Below are 24219 nucleotides of genomic sequence, written 5' to 3' on the forward strand. Positions count from 1 at the left end.
TATAGCCGCATACTCAATATAGATTAACCGACCAAACTCTCGGTTAGCCGAGTGTCGGCCGTGATATGGCTTACCTGTATATTGAAGGGAATCACGATTAACATATGATATACATCTATATATTAAAGGGAGCCTAATTGAGTATATTGTCGAACTATCATTGGACAGATCTGTACCTAGTCATTTGCAGAGGATAGACTAGTAGGTGGTAAAAAAATATTCCGGAAGTTTTTTCTGGCATCTCAAAATGATCATATGTCCTCGCAAGCGTATACGGTCTTCCTCCTGTCATTGCACCTCGCAGATCTTTATTGTAAGCCTTAGATAATTCAGTCATCTTCCTATTTCGAGTTTTGCTGCTTGCCAAAATCGAAGTTGTGGAGCTTTAGCAGAAACACAGCATGTAATTAGTGTCACCTATATGACAGTCTTCAACATTAAAATAAAATATTAAATAAACGCCACGGCTAATCTGTAGTTTTTGTACAGGTTGTCTGTCACTGTACAATACAGTTTAACATTAAAACCAATGGGTAAAAACGAGAACTCTTTTTGTTTAAAAAAAACCCCGTCAAACATCCAAATATACTATCCACACTGATCTGTGTCAACACTTGTATAGTTCTTAAAACAAAAAACAAAAAACTCAGAGAGAGAAAGAGATTAAAATCAATATTTCATGACATCTAATGTTATCTTAACTTATTTGTAGTTCGTATATGGCTGATCAATTCTGATAACATTTTTCCCAAGTTGACAGTTTATTTTTTTAATATAAAAAAGAAGATGTGGTATGATTGCCAATGAGACAACTGTCCACAAGAGACCAAAATGACACAGACATTAACAACTATAGGTCACTGTACGGCCTTCAACAATGAGCAAAGCCCATACCGCATAGTCAGCTATAAAAGGCCCCGATATGACATTGTAAAACAATTCAACCGAGAAAACTAACGGCCTTATTTATAATACAAAAAATGAACGAAAACAAATATGTAACACATAAACAAACGACAACCATTGAATTACAGGCTCCTGACTTGGGACAGGCACATACATAAATAATGTGGCGGGGTTAAACATGTGAGAGGGATTCCAACCCTCCCCTAACCTGGGATAGTGATATGACAGTACAACATAAGAACGAACTATAAAAATCACAATTTAATTTAATGACAATTTGTCGCATCTGGGACTTACATGAATACTACAGTCTCTTGATTCCTAGTTGTCTTTTCCTTCATTGTTTTTTTAATTCAAAGAATAATAATCACTAAAAGCTAGTTTTATTTAAAAACAATAAACAATAACTGTTTACAATATCTTATTATAATAGTTTTTTGTATTTCGATACTCAGCGAATAAAAGCCTTTGATGTGTTCATAAAAACAACACTGTGTTCTATGGTGTATAACAGGAGTGATTTATATTGTATAGTGTGCGAATGATGACCTGTACCATCTTCGATAGCCAAGGGTTACGATTCACTTCCCTCCTCTCCACCCTTGGCTATCGAAGATGGACCTGTACATAAAAATGAGAATGGAATGTATACATTTTAATTCTTTTTTAAATAAAAATCAAGTTATATTGTCTTTTTTTGTTGGTGTCCACACATCCCTTTAAAGCACGCAGTTTAACTCGGCCTATATTAATGTGACAAATCATCTACCTCGTCAGGATACCGACCGTGCGAGGGCTGAAAAGCCAGTCAAGGTCGTTAAACACTTCCATCATCATCAACCTCGTCAGGAATTGTCTTACGTCATGCTATTTTAATGTTATTTGAATAATTTGTGCTAATAACATATATAGATTATATCACACTGCCCCTCTGATTACAATAGTTATCTATAATATAATATATATTTCTCTGATTACAATATCTATTAAACTTCAGGAATGCATTAATGTTAAAATTGAAAAAAATATAACCTTTCTTTGTTGGGATATAATATATACACTATTTTTTCAGGTAAGGGTGAAGGTTGGCACCTATTAAAACGTTTAAACACGCTGAAATTGTTTGCAACTGTCCCAAGTTATGAACTCGATGTTCAGTGGTTGTCATGGATGTGGTTCATAAGTGTTTTTCGTTTCTTTATATAGATTATACCGTTGGTTTTACATTGGTCATTTTGGGGGCCCTTTATGGCTTACTGTTTTATGTGAGCAAAGGCTCCGTCTTTACGGCCTTACTTTGACCTATAATGGTTTACTTATATAAATTGTGGTTTGGATGGAGAGTTGTCTCATGGGCGATCATACCTCATCTTCTTAACTCATTATAGAGAGATACCATGTGACATTACATCCGACTTTAAATCAACGTGCAATGTATCAAAATTTTCCCAAAAGGTCAGGCCTGGTTTAAATGCAAACAGAATTATATATAAAAAAAATAACCATCTTTGATATTCTCTGTTTACTCGAATCGCAACAGACTCGGGGATATTTACAATTTGAAATATTGCACAGGCACCTGTATAGTGTTAAAGTGTTAAAGATTGTCGGCCTTCAACAATCAGAAAAAACCCACATAAGGTACATTAAGTTTCAAAAGACCTCGGTATGACAGCATAGTCATGTATAAGTTACTTTTTTAATATTTATGATGTTTTCACTAGGCCCATTATTATAGAAAGGGCATGCTGTTTTGTCACTTGAAATACAGCAATACATATGAACTGTCTAGTTTTGAGAATTGTGTTGGTGATTTTCTTTTATAATGAAGGTTAGTTCTCTATAATACCAATATTTGCCAGAGTTTTACCTAGAAACCAGTTATCGGAAACAGACTAAAAATAACACGTGGTACTTTTCGTAACCTAATAAAGCATACATATACTAGCAGAATACTTTTCCCTATGTAAGTAGATAGGTGGTTTACTATACATGGGGTTATCGGTAATAAACAATAGGCCAAAACATTAAGAAATTATACTAGGAAAAACCCATTTATTATATGTTAAGAATCCCTCATCTCTGCATATGCTTTAAGAGGGATAAGAGTTCAAACATAGTATCAAGGCCATTCAACACCTCCTTGCATCGAAGAACGATATTTAAGAAAAGACACGTATCTGTCTCAGCCCACTTCTAATTATTTCATTTTTCTATTTTTATTGTCAACGTTATTAATTCATGAATACAACATTTAAATAGCTGAATAAAAATACCCCATAACACTAATTAACTAATAAAAACTATTCAAATAGTATCACAAAAGAATTTTAAGTTTGAAAGACGTGTACGTGCGATTTGCATATACCTGTAACCTGTAATAATTTCGACCGTTTTGCAATTCGGTTAATCTAGATAACTTTCAATTTTCGTGTCGTAAATTGTCGAGACACAATCTTCCTAGTTCGGTGTGTAAATATTAAAATATTTCTGTCCTGATAACCAAATTGTTGTTGGTGTTATCAGGTACACTATTGAACTCGGGTAGAAATTACAAGGAATTGAAGGTATATATAGTTTGAAGATTAGGGAGATGAAAAACAAATATCCGCATTCTTTTTACTTTTTCTGTCGCTGTCGTTGAAATAAAAAATCACAATTACACAAGGTTATACGACAGAGCCAAGTGCGGATGATGTTTTATTCAAAATTTATTCATTTGGGCGCTATGTTGTTTTTTTACTTAGGGGGTAGTTGTACTTCATGTTTGAAAATGGGATTCTTGCAACATTTTATACATTTCACAAAATTTCGAAATTGGTCGGAACCCCGTTTAGGCTTCTCTAGATCGACAAAGAAAATTACAAATTTGCCCTTACAACTATATGTCAATATCACATATTTCACACTTCTGAAATATAAACGATTAGGTAGATATGAATATTGACTTATTATATAATACTTTGATAGCAGCGAACATACGATATACATTATCTCAACCCAACCTTTTTTCAAATGTCCTTATATATCCAATAAGTAGTTTACTATTTTTCCAAACATTTTCAGATTATAGAACTTACCCAACAATTGAAATTATGGAAAATATTCTAAGAACATTCATTTTCATCAGGTTGTGTATAAATCCTTAAAAATTGCCATTACTTTAGAATTGCAGTTTAGAACCATCTTACAAACAAGAACTATCTTAAAAAAAGATATCCGACGTATTTAAATTTGAGTATATGTTTAAAACTATCATTTCGATAACCTTCGAAAGCAAAAAGATACCATTAAAATAACGTTTTCTCTGTTTGTGTTCAGTATTCTCGGTCCTCGTATCTTTCTGTTTACATTCACCAAAACCCCGCGGAAATCTCACATGCGTAGGTGCGATCTAAAAGTCATGTACGTTCGTACAACAAAGTTTACATTAAAAATTATATAATTGTCCCGAATAAACAGCTGTCACGGATGCAAAGAGCTATTGGAGAAACAATTATTTTAATAAAACTATAAATCTTTGTAAGATCTAGTTCAAATATTTATAGTATTTCACTTGCTTTCCATCACGATATAATTAACGAGACGTTTTTTCAACCACAACCAAATCACCCACCATGACAGCCTTTTGTCCAATCACAAAAAGGATTTTCGAGCATGCGTATTCTGTTGCCATAGTTAAGCGTCCTTAAGTTCAAAGGGCACAAAACGAAACTATACCGACTACGTCGGAAAAAATTGTAAGGCAATTAGATTTTGGTCAATTGTTTAAAAATAAGGCTTGATATTTAAAAAACCTGAGCCGACCGTGCAAGGGCTATTAAGCCGGTCAAGGTCGTTAAACACTTCCAACACGAGAGAATGCATATATGAACAAAAAACTGATTAGTAAAGGTAAAAAAACTTTTGCAAATGGCTCAAATGTTAAATAATTTCAGGCCTTTATCTTTTATGCCTCGTGCACACATACATTTAGTTCGAATTGAAATCGAATCAAATGCGAATTGAATTCGAATTAGCTAATTCGCATTATCCAATTCGCATTAGAAATGCGTTTTCATTAATTCGCGTTAATACGAATTAAACTGTGGTGTGGACACTATTTTAATTGTAATTCGAAATAGATTCTAATTAGTTAAATGATAATACGAATTTAAAAAAAGTAACGAATTTGACGCGCATTGCAATTCGTATTATTTACGTTGGGACGTATAACATTTCAAATGCGAATTAAACTAATTCGAATTAGTTAATGCGAATCCAATTCGAATTACGTGTGAACTCTACATTAGTGTTTTATTGATTTATTTAATAGTAACACATTATCTAAATAAATGTGTTTTCAAGATTTTCATACATATTAAGTAGAATATATTTCAACAAAAATAAAAGATCATAACATAATATAAAGTTTCCGTTCTTCATTAGAGAGAATGACGATGACTATTTTAGTGTTTTTAATCACTCGTTTGTACATATCATGAAACATGTGGTGTTTCTTTTAAGCACGTAGTTTTCTTCCTTTATTTTCAATGTTTATATTAAAGTACGTGACAAGACAAAACAGAAAACTGCTGTCAAGAAAAAGTCCACCCATGATAAATCAGGATACATAAACTACGTACATATCTAACATATTGACGAGTACTTAGTCTATATCACAATCGGTTAGTCGGTCAATCGAAGGAAAAGCTTACCTATTAAATAATTAAAACTGTCAAACGCCCGATTTCTTACGCTTGATTAAAAACCGAGTATCATGTGAGTTAGGTAACCAATATCTTATAGGTTAAGTGAGTATAATCCGAATGATTAGTTATTTTGGTTTATAACACAAAAATGCATCACGATTGTAGTGACAAAGCAAAAGTATTAAGTTTTATACTTTTTAATGGCCCATTTATGGGCATTATGTTTTCTGGTCTGTGCGTTCGTTCGTTTGTCCCGCTTCAGATTAAAGTTTTTGGTTGAGGTACAAATGTAGTTTTTGATGAAGTTGCAGTCCAATCAACTTGAAACTTAGTACACATGTTCCCTATGATATGATCTTTCTAATTTTAATGCAAAATTAAAGATCCCCCCCCCATTTTCACGGTCCACGGAACATAGAAAATGATAGTGCGGATGGGGCATCCGTGTACTGGGTACACATTCTTATTACTTTGCATTTGTTGTGTACCATCTGATTCGCCTGGTAAAAATATGTTCCTCTTGAGAAGTGATTATAAAATGGAGATTGGTATCTATTTAATAGTTCATATATTTGAATTTGAAAAAAAATCATATTGTTATCAAAGCTGCATTCTCATTATTTTGACATTTGGTAAAAAGAAGAGTCTTTTTTGAAAACGGTAGATGTTGTGTTTGATACACTGTATTCTAGAGGGAAAAACGGTAGATGTAGTGTTTGATATACTGTATTCTAGATTCATCAGTAATCAATAAATAAATGGTAAATAATTCTTACGAATTTTGAAATTTTGATTTAATGCATGATAAATGGATAAATTTTAAGCTTTTCTATCCTTTACATATTCCCATGTAAATTTACTAGTATATGAAGCCTTAAACAGCCTTTACATTTCTATTTATACCATGCTTTTGTATATAAATGCAGACTTAACTTACTTATGTATTTCAAAGGTCGGGCTTACCCAAGTAACACACTTTTGAGTTATAAATCTTATCTATATAACAATTCGTAGTGCACACATAATTGCACAATCTTGCCTCGTTAGTAGATCGAATTCAAGATATACAGTATCGTTTAACAATTATCAAGGTGTTTCAATTTAGAACATGGTTAAGGTCATTAGTTACATATATTTGAGTCTCCTTATTTTAAACTAATATTTACAGTAAGTTTGTTTGAAGACAAAGAAAGAATTCGGTATGACGTCAGTATATGTTATTTTGGTTCATATGTTATAACCTAGGTCTTACTAGACCCCAGTTCTTGTATATATTTAAACAATATAATCAGCTGTTATTTATTATCATTCTGACACTGATATGACAGCCAAATGACATGAAGACAAATTATGGTCCGTCGTAATACATATGACCTTCAAAAAAATATCTAAATAAAGTCAACAGAGGGCATTTAAATATTCATGTACCAATGTATATAGAGAAATATTATAATCATAGACCCAAACTTACTTATTGTCAAACTATTAACAATAAATAGTACATATTCGTATTTTACGACTTTTTAGTACCTGAGTGAAAGTGTATAAATATAGGCAACAGTTACTATATTTAAAGCTAATTAATTAAGTTAGAAATAATTCATTCATGTCATACTCTAGGTTGGCATTATATTTGTCGATACGTTACTCTAAGCGTTAGCATACTTCTATGCATGCAACCACCGCTATTAGAATATGCCCTTTAATAGTAAAAAATATATAACAGAATGGGTAAAATTACCTATTACACGACCATTCTGGTATCTACCGACATAAGGGAGCAACCATTTAACCTCAAGCGGGTGGTGGGGTGGTGGGGTATGTTTTATTTATTTGTCTGAGTTAGATTATTTTTAAAAATTTAACACTTTAAGGTATAATATTTGTTTGTCATCTACTTGACCACACTCTATTTTTTTTTTCATCACATTGGGTATCAGAATATTTTTTTGTTGACAAAACCATAACGTATAAACCCCTCTTTGAAGTGAAATGGTCGTTCCACAAGACTGCTGTGAAATATGTTATTAATGCATTAAGACACAGATTGTGAACGGTTCAACCAATTGGTGGACCAATTCTTCATCGCATTACTGTTGAGAAATTAAAAAAAAAAAAAACAACTCTATCTATTGAATTCATCTTGACACCCTTTGATAGCAGTTATTTTATTTGAATACGATAACATATGCATATTCATTATTGATTGGTTAAATTCGTAATAAATATCTTGAAAGTGTTTTGAAACGTTATCTTCAGTTAAATATTGCACTCTTAGAAGTTTGAACCGCGTTTCTTTGAAATGAACATACAATTTACCAACTTGATAATAGAATAAAACCAAATAACCAAACAAACCATAACCAAATAAATGAACAAACAACAACAAAACATAATTATATGTAACAAGAAGCAACCATAAACAATCACGAAATAAGATAGATGGCTGTTTAAAGTCTAATGGCAGTTTAAAGGAAACATGATAATGTGATATGAATATAAACCCTGCTTTGTACTAGACCAACACGCAGATCCAAATTTTCAACGTACTAAAGTTCACAAGGTAATTGAAGGTTTTGAAATAGACACCAGCACACGCTATGTATTATTTTGAGAAAGTTCTCGTTGTAGGACATCATATCCCGTACTTCCAGAGAATGTCTGAACACTCGAACAAGAATGTTTTCCTATTACACAGATGCCCTATCCGCTATTTTCTATGTTCAGTGGATCGTGAAAATGGGGTAAAATTTCTAATTTGGCATTAAAATTTGAAAGATCATATCGTAGGAAACATGTGTACTAAGTTTCAAGTTGATTGGACTACAACTTCATCAAAAACTTCCTCAACCAAAAACTTTAACATAATGCGGGACAGACGGACGGACGAACGAACGAACAGACGAACGGACGCACAGACCAGAAAACAAAATGTCCATAAATGGGACATAAAAACCAATTACAGAATTAACTCCATATTGACTGTTTCGAATAAAACGAATTAAGATTAACCAAAAACAGTTTAACAGATTCAAAACCAAAAGTTGTCAAAACACAATGGCATACCAGTATGTCGTCTCGACCTTTGGGTACAGCTGAATAGATACTATCTAAGTCGAATAATTTTTAAGGACACGATACTGGGCTTTGCACATTGATGAATGTTACATATTAAGTTAAAATTGATGAAACTACGTAATTTAGCACTGTGAAAACCCGATTTCAACCCTTATTTCGATGTAAATGAGATCTTTCTGTTATACGGGTGTATGTATTGTAATTTTTTTCTCTGAAATACTTTAACAGCCTTGCTTAATTAGTAATTCAAGCTTTGGGTGCAGTCTGTACAATTGGTACGCAATAACTATATATATATATATATATAGTAATAACGGATATATATAAGTTTATAAACATTAAGTGGAGTCAAGAATATGATCTTTGTTACTCCCAATTCGAATCTTTTGATAAAGGAAAGATTTATTCAGCTGCTACTTATAGTTATTCTAAACGTCAGCCCATAATAAAGCTGTTAAAGTAAAGTTAGACGTTAACTTCATTTTACATTGTGACCTTTATGACCTAACTGACGTAAATGCTTTACATAATTACGTCTCTACCCAAGTTTAATATATATATATCAAATGTGAATCCACTTATAACTGGGTTGCTCTATTGGTCGTACAAGTTATTCCTGATCAGTGTACTATCATCAATCGATTTCACCCAAATAGAATTGTATATGATTCATGCACCAGTAATAGACAACTTTCGAGTTCGATGCATTTCCGTCAAAAACTTTGGTTTTAGTGAACGTCACTCGTGCGTTTAGGTGCGTCATGACTTCCGTTTCAATGTTAAGCGAGTGGTTGAAAAACTATAAAGTTATTTTACACGAATAATTTGGCCAATCAAACTCTTATAATTGACAATCTGCACTGCTGTCATTAGGGAATTGTGATTAGTTACCTACAGAACAAATATTATTTCTAGTTTACACTGCACAATGACGATCACTTAGACGCTTGATGAACGTTTATAGTGCAGAGATACAGGCGAGCCCCTCTATCTGGTAAATGACGTCACAAAGGCGCGTATAATTGACGAGTTTTCTCCGATGACGGATGAACTCGAAAGTGGTCTATTATGTTACCCGCCCCGAGAGAAAAATATATATGTCAACGCAAAAGCTCCTTTTAATAGTTTACATTGTGCATTACAATGAACGAAAAAAGGTGGAATCGGTTCACAATATGCGCTTAGACGTAGATCTTTATTCCTTTGTGATTGGGTAAACTTATTCTTTTCCAACAGAAACACATAAAACAACATTCAACAGAAATGTGTGGGGAAGTTTGTGAAAACATATTTATATAAAAATAAAACTGGACCGGGTAAACAATCCTGATATATAAACAATAAATTAGTTTGAAGCAAGAACAGACTGAGTGGGGATACTGACCATTCTTATCCAAATCAAAAAAGAAAACGAGGAAACACATGCATTACGCTTCATCTAAAATGATCATGAAAGGAAATAATCAAATCATCCCTAATACGATTAATTTGGCATCATGTTGAGGAGGTTGTTATGAATACAGTTAATCATAATGGCTCATAAGTTTAATAGTAAAAAAACAAAAAAACTGTATTGAACGCTACCACGGTTAATACAGAATCAGCAGTAATATTATAAGACAGGATTTGCTGTATGGAATGTTTCGACTGTCATCGATATCGGACGATGTGGTACGAGTGCCAATGAGACAACTCTCCATCCATGGTTATTTAAAATACTGAAGGGCCGGGATCTTAAAAATATTGCAAGTCATTGGTTAGTCCGACAAACACGGGAGTTAAACTGCGAGAATATTATTATAACCCCAAACGGAGTGACTAGCTACAAGGACATGGTAGTTTAGAGATTCGTCCAAACATATAAATTGTTTTGTACGCACCGAGATATTATTTTAACAAATGGATTCAGGAATTTTCTTAAGTGCAAACCTGATATTTTGAGTTTGAACGTATTGCTAAGTTTGTCAATACAACATACGTTTTCATGTTCCCTTTTGTATTTTCCCCTTTTTTAACAGTGATTGTTCTTTTGGCATATTATTATGGAGTGTATATTCTCTGCCCGTGTCTGTAGTGACGTTTTTGATTTTAATGAACGTTATCTACATGCATGTAAAACTATTTTAAAATTATTCAATGCTATACATGTTACTTAGAAAATTTACCAAACTCTTCAAAGATTTGGTTTAAAAATTTGTGTTTATTACAAACGGGAAATCACATTCTAGTGTTTACGTAAATTAGGATACGATCCAAGTTCATTTATTGGTCTTATAGATGAACTTATAATTGTTTTGTATTTTTCTCTTTGGAAATAATATCACATCTTACTTTTATATGCAACGATGGTATAGGACTCCAATGCCTTGCGAATAATTCAGTATTCTATAATGCATTTAATCCAACGTAAACAAATGCGCGTATTTTTTAACAGGATAAACATATCATTTCCTAATTTGAAATAATAAACAGTAACATGATATTTGTAAATAGTGCAGGGATCATTTTATATGTAAGAGTCGACAAGGCGGTACCAGTTTTCTGCATCTTTATTTAATCCAACATATGTCAGAAATTAAATCAGTGCATATCATTGTCTCTCTATATTTTCTGTCTACATGGTATTACATGACGATCTTCGTACTTATTCACAGATGCTCTCAACTTGCACCGATTGACTGTTATGAAAACGGCGTGCTTCATATATGCTATAGGGTTACTCATTATTGAAGTTCGTACGATGTCTTGCAGCTACGTCATCTCTTGCATCACTGGCAATCATGCATACCACACGTTTTTATGTTGATACAGATAATTTATTTAGGATCTTATGCCGGGCTTGTTGTGTCTCTTTAGTTATATTGTGAGGTTGCTATCCCAAATTGCAAAACTATTTAAGTATTCAATTCTATAAATATTACTTTAAAAGAAAATCAATTAATGGTGGGACATTAGTTAACATTTTTTGTTATCTTCAAACAGGTCAATCCAAATAAGCCGATAGTATTCTTATCAATATACGTGAGATATAAATTATAATTACTAGAAACACAGAGTAAACAATAAAACATGCATGAAACCTTTTCTATTTATGATTTTTAAGATAACTTTTATTTATTGTTATGATATACAAATATAAATGTTCAATACACAAGCAGCACAATATACAAAAAATCTGCAAACAATACAAAACTTTATAAAAAAAACCGATTTAAATTTAATTTAATTCAATTCAATGCATAGAAGAAATCGAAGAAGACATCACACACATCAACACTTTCGGATTTACAGACTATGTTGCCGAATACTTGGTTGAGACTAACTGATACCTTTCGAACCATACCAAAACAGTAGGCGCAAGAACCAACAACCACTTAATAGGATGGCCTCATACTTTAAAGAATCATGTAGAGCACACACACCATAACATCTTCAACTTGGTAAAACTACTAAAGAAACAGGAAGCAGCTATTGAGGTTAATATCATTTTTTTTTATATAGAGGTTAAGATTATAACACAATATTGACTGCTGTATCCATATTTTTTTTATATTTGTACCTAGTATGTCTGTTTGTTTTGTTCACACATTGTTGTCAAAATTTAATGGAATTTGATATGACTGTCATACCAGTGAGGTTTAATCCACCATTTTCTACATAAGAAAATGTCTGTACCAAGTCAGGAATATGACAGTTGTTATCCATTTTTTAGATATGTTTGAGTTTTTAGTTTTGCCATTTTGATAAGGGACATTTCGTTTTGAATTTTCTTCGGAGTTGTGTATTTTTTGTGATACAACTTATATGATAAACATTAAAGAAAATAATCGACATTGACAACAGGCTAGCTGAACTAAAACAGAGACTACAAGACAAGTGTAATACGCAGATGCAACATAGTATCAGTTCTACATGTAAAATTTTGGGACATTTGACAAATCTTAATGAACTTTATCTACTTCTCTATCTGTTTTAATACTTTATGATTTATTAGTGAACGGCTTTGCTCATTGTTGAAGGCCGTACGGTGACCTATAGTTGTTAATGTCTGTGTCATTTTGGTCTTTTGTGGATAGTTGTCTCATTAGCAATCATACCACATCTTCTTTTTTTATATTAATTAAATACTGATAGTTTACATAAGTCAGTATATATGAAATATGTGTTTCAACAGTGATATTGTTAATATGTTAAGGTATTTGAAGGAATTTATTTGTATTGCCATTATGATATCATATTTTGGCCATTGTTGTATCTTGTTCATAAGATATATATTTGATATGAATAGATAAAAATCACGTTAAAAAAATTATAAAAATCCTTATTTTCCATTGAATTATTATTTTTGTTCCTAATGCAAAAGAGGTCATTAAAACATGCAATTACCTACATTTTTACTATTAAATGTTACAAAAAATTGTTTTGAGTACATTTATACTCTAAGTCGAAACTGTTCGTACAACTTAGGTTTAGATAACACTTAATCTGTTAAAAATTATTCAACCTATGCCCCCCAAAAAATCAATCAATTTTATACCTTAATTTCAAAATGTTGACATAGATTGAATGAACCGTGAGTTCCATATTTTGTTAGTTGAAATACCCTATGACACCCTCTTAGCTGTTAAATCATGCCTCCATACAGTACAGTTGAAATTTTCACAAAGAAAGACTTAGTGACTTATCTTAAAAAAAATTATATTTACAAAATTTAATGAAACACATATGTTACCTTGACGAAAAACCTTGACTTACTCAAGTATCTCTCGGATCAAACAAATGTTACATTTATTACTAATCCAGGGTGGTGTTCCTTTATTGTTTTGATATCAGGTTTAAATGCAGAACCTGTCATCTAGTTTTAACTGATACAATCTGATGTAAGATTATAAACAGTCAGAAACACCTAGGAGTGAAAATCCTTGAACTTTTATGTTGCATATTTATCTCCTCTTCATTTCATGATTATTTTGTATATCGAGTGCTAACTGAGAGTGCTAAGAACACTAATTTGTATACATTTTTGAAAAACGATTCGTGACGCCCATTCATTATCATATGGGTCGGATGGGTGCAAAAGGAGTGAGGCTGGCAGTTGAACATTATTTTCTTTCGGACATTTATTTCCACTATTTCAAAAATATATTTTCTGAGACAATGCTGCATAATGATTTATTTTCGTTAATTTTTATGCACAGATATTAGCACCAGATTGTGGTCAAGGATAGTCTTTTAAAAGATAATAAATTTTGTCAGATTCATCAATTTTGAAAGTCCTCACCCTAATTTGGATAGTCATGTCTTTGGTGTTATTATGAAGATCTAACGAAACACTCGTTAAGCCGTGTTAACTATATTCTTAAGAACCAAAAGAAATAACACACGAAAAAAGGCGAGAAAGTTCTTTCCTGTTGACAAAACCTTTAATTCTTTCGAAAAACTAAGGATTTTCTTATCTCAGGAATAAATTATCTTAACCATATTTGGCACAACCTTTTAGAATTTTGGGGTCCTCAAATGCTATTCAACTTTGTACTTGTTTTGCTTTATAGCTATTTTGATCTGAGCTTCACTGATGAGTCTTATGTAGACGAAATGCGCGTATGGCGTATTAAATTATAACCCGGGTATCTTTGATAACTAATCACACCTTAGTAACATATCTAACCGACTTTATCTAATCAATCAATTAATTCTTATATTTACTTGAATATTCAATACAGCCGTGATCTTCAATGTTGTAATTAGAAATTATTCAAAAATATGTAAATCGGTTTCGTTTATTGAACTTCTTCCAAATCACAGTAAATGAACTGTTTGAAATGAAGTCACCATATATATATATATATATATATATATATATATATATATATATATATATAAATGACAGTGGGGTTATCGCTTAATCATCAAAATTTCCCCAAAAATTAAAGCTATTAAGATTTGCACTGTAAAATCTTTGCATGCCACTTCATAATACTGAACTTTAACTAAAAAGGCAGAACTTAATCATTTAAATATTTTATTTGCTTATATACGATTGAATAAACATTGACAATATCAAACCACACAATTGAAAAGAAATCACGAAAAATCGGTGAAACATTTCAGAAGATCGTTCATAAAGTAATTTTATAATAAATACATTTCCTATTTTCTTTATGTTTTTCCCACGAGTGATAGAATGCTATACCCGACATAAAAATGACGACTAAATGAGTATCTGGATACATTTTTTCAGATATCTATCCCTATTTTCCAGCAGATCTTGTTGAAATGATTTCAAATCAAGCATCATTTTTTTATTCCCTCCAGAAATGTTTCTGTTATTTTCTAGGATATAAACAGCCCCTATACTCGCCAGTGAGTCCTCCTGTCCAGATATGGAATATCTTATATAATTAGATACGATCGTTTTCTATATATTTACTATTGATTGAACCTGAAAATCTATTAACATACGTATGTTTTCTATCCCAGGCCTAGATATCGATAGCCATATTCAAATTCGTCATAACTTTATTAGATTATAGGTTTACATGGCTTTCCATAATTGATCTGGTCTTCGAACAGTTTTGATTCGAGTTGTGTCTTATCTGCACTAAACGCGCGTACGACGTATTAAATAATAAGAATACTATCTTTGATGTGTTTCTACAACATTAAATCAAATATTTGACGGTAAAATAATCTTTGACATTTTCATCTTAATGTAACGTTACCTTGATTGAAAGAAAACTGTAAACGCATTCAGTAAACGATGATTTAGATTGTTTAGGGCTTCTACATTTTCTTCTTCCTATGATCATTTTACTTGAGGGTTACACTAGTCCAATAAACTAAATTAAGTGTATTTTTATTTTTTATAACTCCTTCACAGTTTCAAGTGTTAAACACGATTTAGCAGTACACTTTAAAGAGATCTAAAATTCAATTGAAGGAAATCAAATTTAAGCGTTTCTTATGTTGAAATCTTTAACAAGGGTTAATATGTAACAGCATTATTTTTCTAACACTTTAAAATAAATATTTTTGATAACTTGAAAATATCATTTTAGTGATAGCTGAATCAGCATACAGATATAACACTCGGACAAATAAAACGGTCATTCACCTGTTGTACGCACTTAGTAAAGGTAAACACTTATTTAAAATTGACTATTTTTATTTCCTCGATGAAGCTATATATAAAATCTTCAACTTTTGACCTGTTATCATAAAGTGTCAAAATGTAAGCCTTTTAACCGAGTTAACTGACTGAATTCACATTATGTTTGCGCATCGTGTCGTGTTTCTAGTTCACCAAATAAAGAAAGGTCTTGATCAATGTTTTGTCATTCGTAGTATTACGTAATTATAATAACAATCAAAGGGTAAACAGTTTCTCTTATTAATAAATTTTTTTTATGTTGTAAATGATATTTTGTTAAGAAATGTGGCTGTTTTAAAAAAAAAAATTGATAACAAAATAGCCGTATCAGTTGAAATAAAAATAATTATTGTCCTTCCTTATGCCTACATCACCCTGCTCTGTCGCTCCGTAATTCTCGTATCAAAGCTTTAAAACGAGACCAGGCATTATCAGCCACGTCACAATGCGAGAGAAGACGTTATCAAGCTTACTTTGGTCAAGCGTAAAACTGTCTTAGGAAGAGAGAAAAGACCAGTAATAGAACGATAAAGAGATAATCGTGTTCACTCTCCAAAAAGGTTCCCATTGTGGATCGCGGCTGACATTTTACGATATCAATGTGTAGAAAAACCCGATAATCTATACATATAAGAAAGGTCATAAACCGATCACTCCTGTTTTTCAATTGGGGCGTCTTGCTCTGTTTTGAGGTTTGTTTGCAGTGTTTGTTGATTGTTGATTGTTGATTGTTGTTTGGTTCTTCATTTTTTTTATTTGATATATTTTTGGATGTTTCCTCGACTAACACATTTAATTGTAATTGTTTCTTTGGTGTCTTCTGTGTTATTTTTCACTCTGTTATTGTTGTCTGCAAAACATAGGCGTAGGTTGCTATTATATCAAGACCTGTTGCTATGATTTGAAATGTTTTATGTGCTGACTTTCGAAATGTTTGGTAGCAATCGTCTGCTGACGGATATCCCATAACTACGTTCTGCGTGGATGGAGATTTTATAAAATTGTGACTGTGCCGTTAAAGGTGAACTATCGGTCATTGAGGGTACCGTTTGTTTGTAAATTTTCATATCATAAAGTTATGAAACTGTGTGTAACAATCAAAGCATTGCTGACTTGTGAGAATTTTGATTGTTTTTGTCTTTTAAGTGTTTTTGGTTTGAAAACTTATAATAAAAAGGATCAGGATTATAATCTTTTATAACGCACACGTTTTTCATCTTTATCAAATTCACCAGAGGCAATCGAAATAGTTCAATATTTTGTGAAACGTGGAAGCGTTTTATATTTTGTGTTTTTTTTTAATAACATTCATCAGGAACATGGAAACCCTAGCATTATCATATATTTTATCGTTGATGTGTTCTATAGTCCCAAGTCAGGAGCCTCTGGCCTTTGTTAGTCTTGTATGATTTTTAATTTTGGTTTCTTGTGTATAATTCAGAGTTTAGTATGACGTCCATTATCACTGAACTAGCATACATATTTTTTAAGGTGCCAGCTGAAGGACGCCTCCGCTACAATGAAGACCCATTTGTGATTTATTTTTTGAAAATTGATTATAAAATTTGCCGAATATGTAATACACACTATTGTGGCTATATTTCGAAACCGGATTCACGTATTCGACATGTGGTTCCTTTTTACCTTAGTTTAACATATTTATTATACATTTGCGAGTTTTGAATGCCTGTTATAAAACCCATCATTGATACCAGGATTAAATATTTGTAAGTCTTATTAATGATGTTATAAAAAGACACATAAAGTACAAAACTGGAAGAGCATTGAGAAACTAAAATTCAATTATTACCAAATACAGTTAAGGTAATCTATTCCTGAATTGGATAGAAATGCTTAAGTATTTCGATGAATTATAAGTTTTGAATACATATTATTTATAAATATAACCATGTCAACATAGAAGTGCTGACTACTGGTAAAAAAAGGCAACAGAAGTATACCGCTGTTCAATAGTCATAAAATTATTACCCGAAAACAAATCATGGCCACAATTCAAAACTGAGAGAAACACATTGAATAACAACGGAACAACAGTAACACTGAACTGTTACAAAAAACAAACGCCAATTACTGGTGCTCCTTTTTTTTTAATCAAACCGGAATGACATGGATTATAGGAATTGAAATAGCAAAAACATATATCAATATATAATGTTGTAATTGGTAGCTGTGATGAAAATATCTCCAATGTTACTTTCTATTAAGAATAATTGCATAGAAAGAAACTAATCACCTATTGCTAAAAGTAGAATAAACATATAATTACTTATATAAATCACATGTACTTTTCGTTTATGTAAGTAAATAAGTTCGCATGGTATCTCTAGGTGTATATTGAGGGTTATTGAGAGTGGCAATACAAGATGGAAACTGCATATACAATATGAATAATCAACCAAATTAAAGAATTGGACATTCAACTATCTTAAACATTTTATTTCTAGGACAGTTTTTTAATTCCTTTTCTAAATTTCGAACAGAAATGTATGGCGATGCCAAGGAAGGAGGCAAACAAACGGCAACAAAACACTTCAAAGACAACGAGACTGAACAATATAAATCCCTTAAACGCTTGAGGAAATGTCATGGCGCCTCTTAGGTGTTAGTATGCCCACTTTACTATGTTGCAAGTTAAATCTAGTAATGAGTAACATTTTGTCATTATTCTAAAGAAAGGGAACGGGATTGTTGGACGACAAACGGAACGCATTTTGTATCCGTTTTATGAATTATTAATTATGTACTATTACAATATACAATATAAATGTTATTTCCTAAAGGAATCTTTCATTTTAACATCTCTTAAGTTTGTTATAATTGTAACAAAACAATTTTCAAACAAACTGCATTTATTTCCAAGTTATATGAAATGTATCATTGACTCTTATAATACTGCGTTTTGTTAATAAATTTCCCATGATGTTTGGAATCGTAATTACCTCGCAACATTGTTTTTTTTTCAAAATGAATGATTTTATCACTTTTCTTCTAGCTTTTGTCTTAAAGTAAAAATGATATCTTTAATGTAACTCGCCTTTGACCAGCTAATGAATGTCATTACAGTAAATACACCGCAAGACGTCAACATTTGAGAACTGAGGCGCTCTCAACTCAAATACACCAATTTCAAATTCATCTTAACCCCCATTAGTGCTGTAGTTTTCATTCTCACAGCAGTCGTGAATGTTACATTTAAAAATGTCAAATAATAGTGAAGGTTTTGAACGTTTTGAAATCATGTACTAGTTTAAGTAGGTATTCTTGGTTAAGTTATCAGAAAAGGAAACAATGGGCCTTTAAGATTTGATCTTCATACTTCTGCTTAGATCTATGATAATAATAGGCTAAATATATCGGTACTTTAAACGGTATTATTCTTGAACTACATTTACTTTTATATGTAATTAACTTACTTTTAATGCTTAAAATAATTTGACCTCGCCCAAACTTATGATATTTTTGGACAGGGCGTTTACTAATTATCTTTTTTTAAACGATAATCAAAGACAATTATGCTAGAAAGATATTAAAACGTGCATATGTTATGGGTTTTCTTATTGTTCAAACTAGGCCGTACGGTCACCTATAATTGCTTACATTTTGGTCATTTGAACTATGGTCGATAGTTGTCTTCATTGGCAATTATATCACATCACCTTATTTTTATAGTATTAACCGATAATATCCCAAATAAATCATAGGAATTGTTAAACTGCATAAGATATTTGTACTGTGTTGACTAATATGAAAAAACAACCTTTTTGAGACCTATGCATGTTACATTTAATGTATTTGTTGTGCATGTTCAGCCTTCTCTTCGACTTCTTGATGTAAATTCTCTCTGTTGTACGATTTGCCTCTTTCAACATGAACCCAACATAAAACCGGAGGTAACCACAGGTGTTCAAGAAGGTTTGAAAAGGATTAATCCACGGTCGTGTTTTACTTTTGTAATTTGTAACATTTATCTACTTTTCTATGATATTTTTAAAAAGAAAAATGACAAAAATACCGTACTCTAAGGAATATTCAAAACGGAAAGCCCCTTAACAAAATCAAAAGTTCAAACCCAGCAAATGAATGGAAAACAACTATAATATTCCTGCCTTGATATAGGCATTTCTTTATATAGACAATGGTGGATTAAACCTGGTTTTATAGCTAGCAAGAACTACCACTAGCATACAATACCATTTAATTGACAACAATGTGTGAGCAAAACATCAGATATAATAAGCAAAATTGTCACAAAATTGGGTTCAGCAGTCAACATAAAAGGTAGTAAAAAGTAGAAAATATTAAGAGTAAATCAATGTCTGTTATTTCAAATGATAAAATACTCATGAATACAAATTCATTGATTTGAATCATAATTTTACAATCAAGATAGTTTAAATGTGAAAAATAATCCTGGTATAAAAAACCATACATAATTGTAATTTTTAAATGTTGCAACACAAGTTTCGTATATTTGTATTCATTGATTTGAATCATAATTTTACAATCAAGATAGTTTAAACGTGAAAAATAATCCTGGTAAAATGTACAATGTGTTTCAAGAGAGACAACAACAAGACAAATTTGATACTGTAAGAACAAATGAATGGTCTCCCCGTTGTGAGTTTGTAATGTTAACTTCATATTACATGCAGAAAAATATACGTCTGGTCTTTAAATTAGGGGTATCGAATTCAGTCAACTGCATTTTTTTTCACTAAATTGGTTCTACTGTTACATAGTGCAATACTATTTCTCAATGGATTCATAGTTTTTTTTAGTAGCATATGTTATAAATTGGATTGCTTTTAGAACATACTAATACGAAACAAAACAAGAATTTCGGTTTGTTTTGTTGGTTTCTTATATCAGCTTTTCAAACATAAATTGACAAATGTGTTTGCATGAGAACAATTTTTATCCGACAGAGTGCACTATTTTCTTATGTCTAGAATTTTAATTTTTTGGGGTTAAAAACAAAAACATCAAAAAAGCTAGTTTATTTAATTTCACATGCAGGTACATTAAAGATGTTCTTTTCATTAACAATCCTAATTTTTTTATTGGATCCCATAACTATACCCCCCGGAACTAGAGATTAACGAAACGTTAAATACAGCTTCCTGTGTATCAGTTGTAGTCATTGACATCGAATTTGACTAAAACAGTCATCTCAGTACCAAAATCGACGACAAACGAGACGATTTCAATAATGAAATATTTGTTCCCCCTAATTTTCAGCAGCAACTTTACTCGCGTATGGAGTATACGTTTTCAATTCATACCATATTCTAGTGCTTGCAGCTTCTTTTCAAACTTTTGGTGTTTATGCAAAAATATTCTAAGCCAGGGTTTTGTCAAAGAACGTCTCGTCCTGTTTTCATCAGAAATTACAAGACCTATTAGATAAACTTTCAGTGTTTACTTCACAAATAATATGGTACAAGATGGTCTCTGTCTTCATCATTGTAAGATAATTGATTAAGTCATGATATATGTCAGTGATGTATGTTTATACAGTTTGGATGCTGGAGCCCAATTATTGTCGTCACATTAACTTATTAATCTGTTTGAGTTGCTAACCCAATGTTGTCATAATAATCGAAACAAGTGATAGGTTGAGCTAGTTATATAACCAGGTTTAATTCACAATTTTCTTCAGAAAATGCCTGAACCAAGTGTTCCGTTTATTGATAAAGTTTGATTTTGTCGGTTTTAAATGACTTACCCTTTTACATTTACTTTTCAGTTCGGTATTGTCGGTATTTTTCCGGAAGCAAAGGCACGTCTGTGTTCTACCTGTGTTTTTTTATAACTAAATGGAAAGTTTTCACTATACAACTCATGTACATATACTTTTTTCTGAGGAAAATTTAGAAGAAGTTTACTTATTTTTAATTGCTTGCTTCTAGGAAGCAATTCGCCGACATATTTTCCGTATGCATAGTGTCCCGAGCTTAACCCTCCTCGTAAAAATCCGGTGATCGCAATACGCATGGATCTATCATTGAAATAAACAAATATCTGATTATACATGTTAAACACGTGCTCAATACCTATGCTTTTTGTGATTTGTTTACTATAAGGTGACAATCGGTAAAACTCGGCTTCAAAACACGGCATTTAATGAGCAGCCATATTTGTTAAATCATAACAAACCGAGAGAAAATAAATTGACGATTATATGATATATTTGCGAAAATAATGATAAAATCGTGCACAGATGACTAAGTTTATGATATATACATGCATTGGTTCAAGAATCGGATAAACATTATTTTTCACCACTCACTCGTTTCATATAACTTTAAATATGTACATAAATTATCTCTTACCGATTATGATCTCTCTATAAAATTATGATGTGTCTCCGAATATCAAATAACTTGCAATGAATAAAAACTAGACAACGTAACATACGTCAAAAGCGAAACGTCATAAAACTAAAAACGGGAAATATTATAATGTTCATAAGCGCAACGTTACATATGCGCAAATAACCAAAAATAGTATCTACAAGTATTATAAATAAAATAAATAAATTCAGTAATAATAAATGAAATAACCCAACAATTTGGAATTACATTTCAAATCTAACAATATTGCTAGTTTGAAAGATTGATATTATTGTAAATCATGAAATTGAAATTGAACAAATCAAAAAAGTGTAACAAAAATATTGAAATCCAAGACAAATCTATAAAAACTAAGAAAACAATCACACATTTTCAATTAACGGAAAAAGAGAAAAACAATACGTTCTAAATTATTTTAATTGATATATATGTAATGTTTATTTTTTACGCATTTGTCTTTCGTCGTCCCGTTTTATTTCAGAACAGTTTTCTTGGACTTGTAAGATTTGAAAATCATCTAACAAAAAGTAGAAGTTGTTACGAAGTATCAAGTAAAGAAGATTTCTCCCTAACAGCTTACCCTTCCGGAGCACCTGGGATCACTCCTAGTTTTTGGTGGGGTTCGTGTTGCTTATTCTTTAGTTTTCTATGTTGTGTCATGTGTTCTATTGTTTGTCTGTTTGTCTTCTTTCATTTTTAGCCAGATGTTGTCAGTTTATTTTTGATATATGAGTTTGACTGTCCCTTTGGTATCTTTCGTCCCTCTTTTCGATATATATTATGATTTTCTTATCGATTTTGACACAGGTATACGATTTCATACTAGAATCGTTGACAAGCCTGATCATTGCACCTTTCAAATTGTCAACCTCCCTATTATATAGAAAAAATACTATATAATAGAAAGTTCACACAAGCATACATGTAGAAAAATTTGTCATTTTTTGTAGGCTTTTGTGTCCTTGAATGACCGCTTTTGGTTTTGGGTATTCTAATAGAAGAAAGAGTAAAACCGCTAATAGAAAAAAAAAGTATTAGCAAAAAAAAGTTTAGCCATTAATGATATTCTAGTCTATGTTGCAGAGCGTCTGTTGATGAATATGCACATATACCATGTTGAGCGAAACATGCTCTTGAGGACCTCAAGTTTTAATTACTCGTGTTATCATTTTGATACAATAATCAATAAAAAAAAAAAGTACAGAGACAATCTAACTTTGGTGATAGCTTGTTTTCATGCTAATATGGATATGTCTTCTTGGATTGAAAATTAGTTGAAACCATGATAAAAGGTATCCAGATGTTGATACTATCTTTAAGTATCCTAATATGACATTAAATGTAAAAGCGGTTGACATGATACAAATTGGGTTGTCTCGCCTTGTCCAGTAAACAACTTACCATGACCATTACTCTGAATTAATTTCTTTTCGTGGGTATCAATTTTCGTGGATTGAGAAAAAAACAAAGCTTATATAAATTTGTTATTCGTTGAAAATTTGTATTCGTGGTTCACCTGTACCCACGAAACCCACGAAAATTGGTATCCAAAGAATAATAATGAATCCATTGTACATGCTCTTGCATTTTATGAATATCGAAAAGATCAAAAGCTTCAGTAAAGTATCAGTTATGTAATTAGTCCGAACATCAGTGATGAGTACATTTTAAAATGTTGCTACACAAGTTTCTTATATTTTGCATGCTATTTTTTTACTTGATATAAAAAAAATGAAATCCATGGCAAGTTACCCACACAAAATCGCACCACTTTTTCACCAACTCGCCCACTTTTTTGAAAAATCGCCCACTTTTGTTTACCAACTCGCCCCACTTATGAAAAAGGGTAAATTCCCATTGAACACAGGTCTGACAAATCGCCCGATTAAAATACCGCTAAATAATTGTCAACTCATCCCACTTATGAATATAATGGACACGTAGATAATACCATAAACATGCATCTTGTTAGCTTTTTTAACACTTTTGTTTTGGTTTGAAGAAACAGATAAAAAGTAAG

Source organism: Mytilus edulis, chromosome 4 (assembly GCF_963676685.1).
Source record: "Mytilus edulis chromosome 4, xbMytEdul2.2, whole genome shotgun sequence".
Lineage (NCBI taxonomy): Eukaryota > Metazoa > Mollusca > Bivalvia > Mytilida > Mytilidae > Mytilus > Mytilus edulis.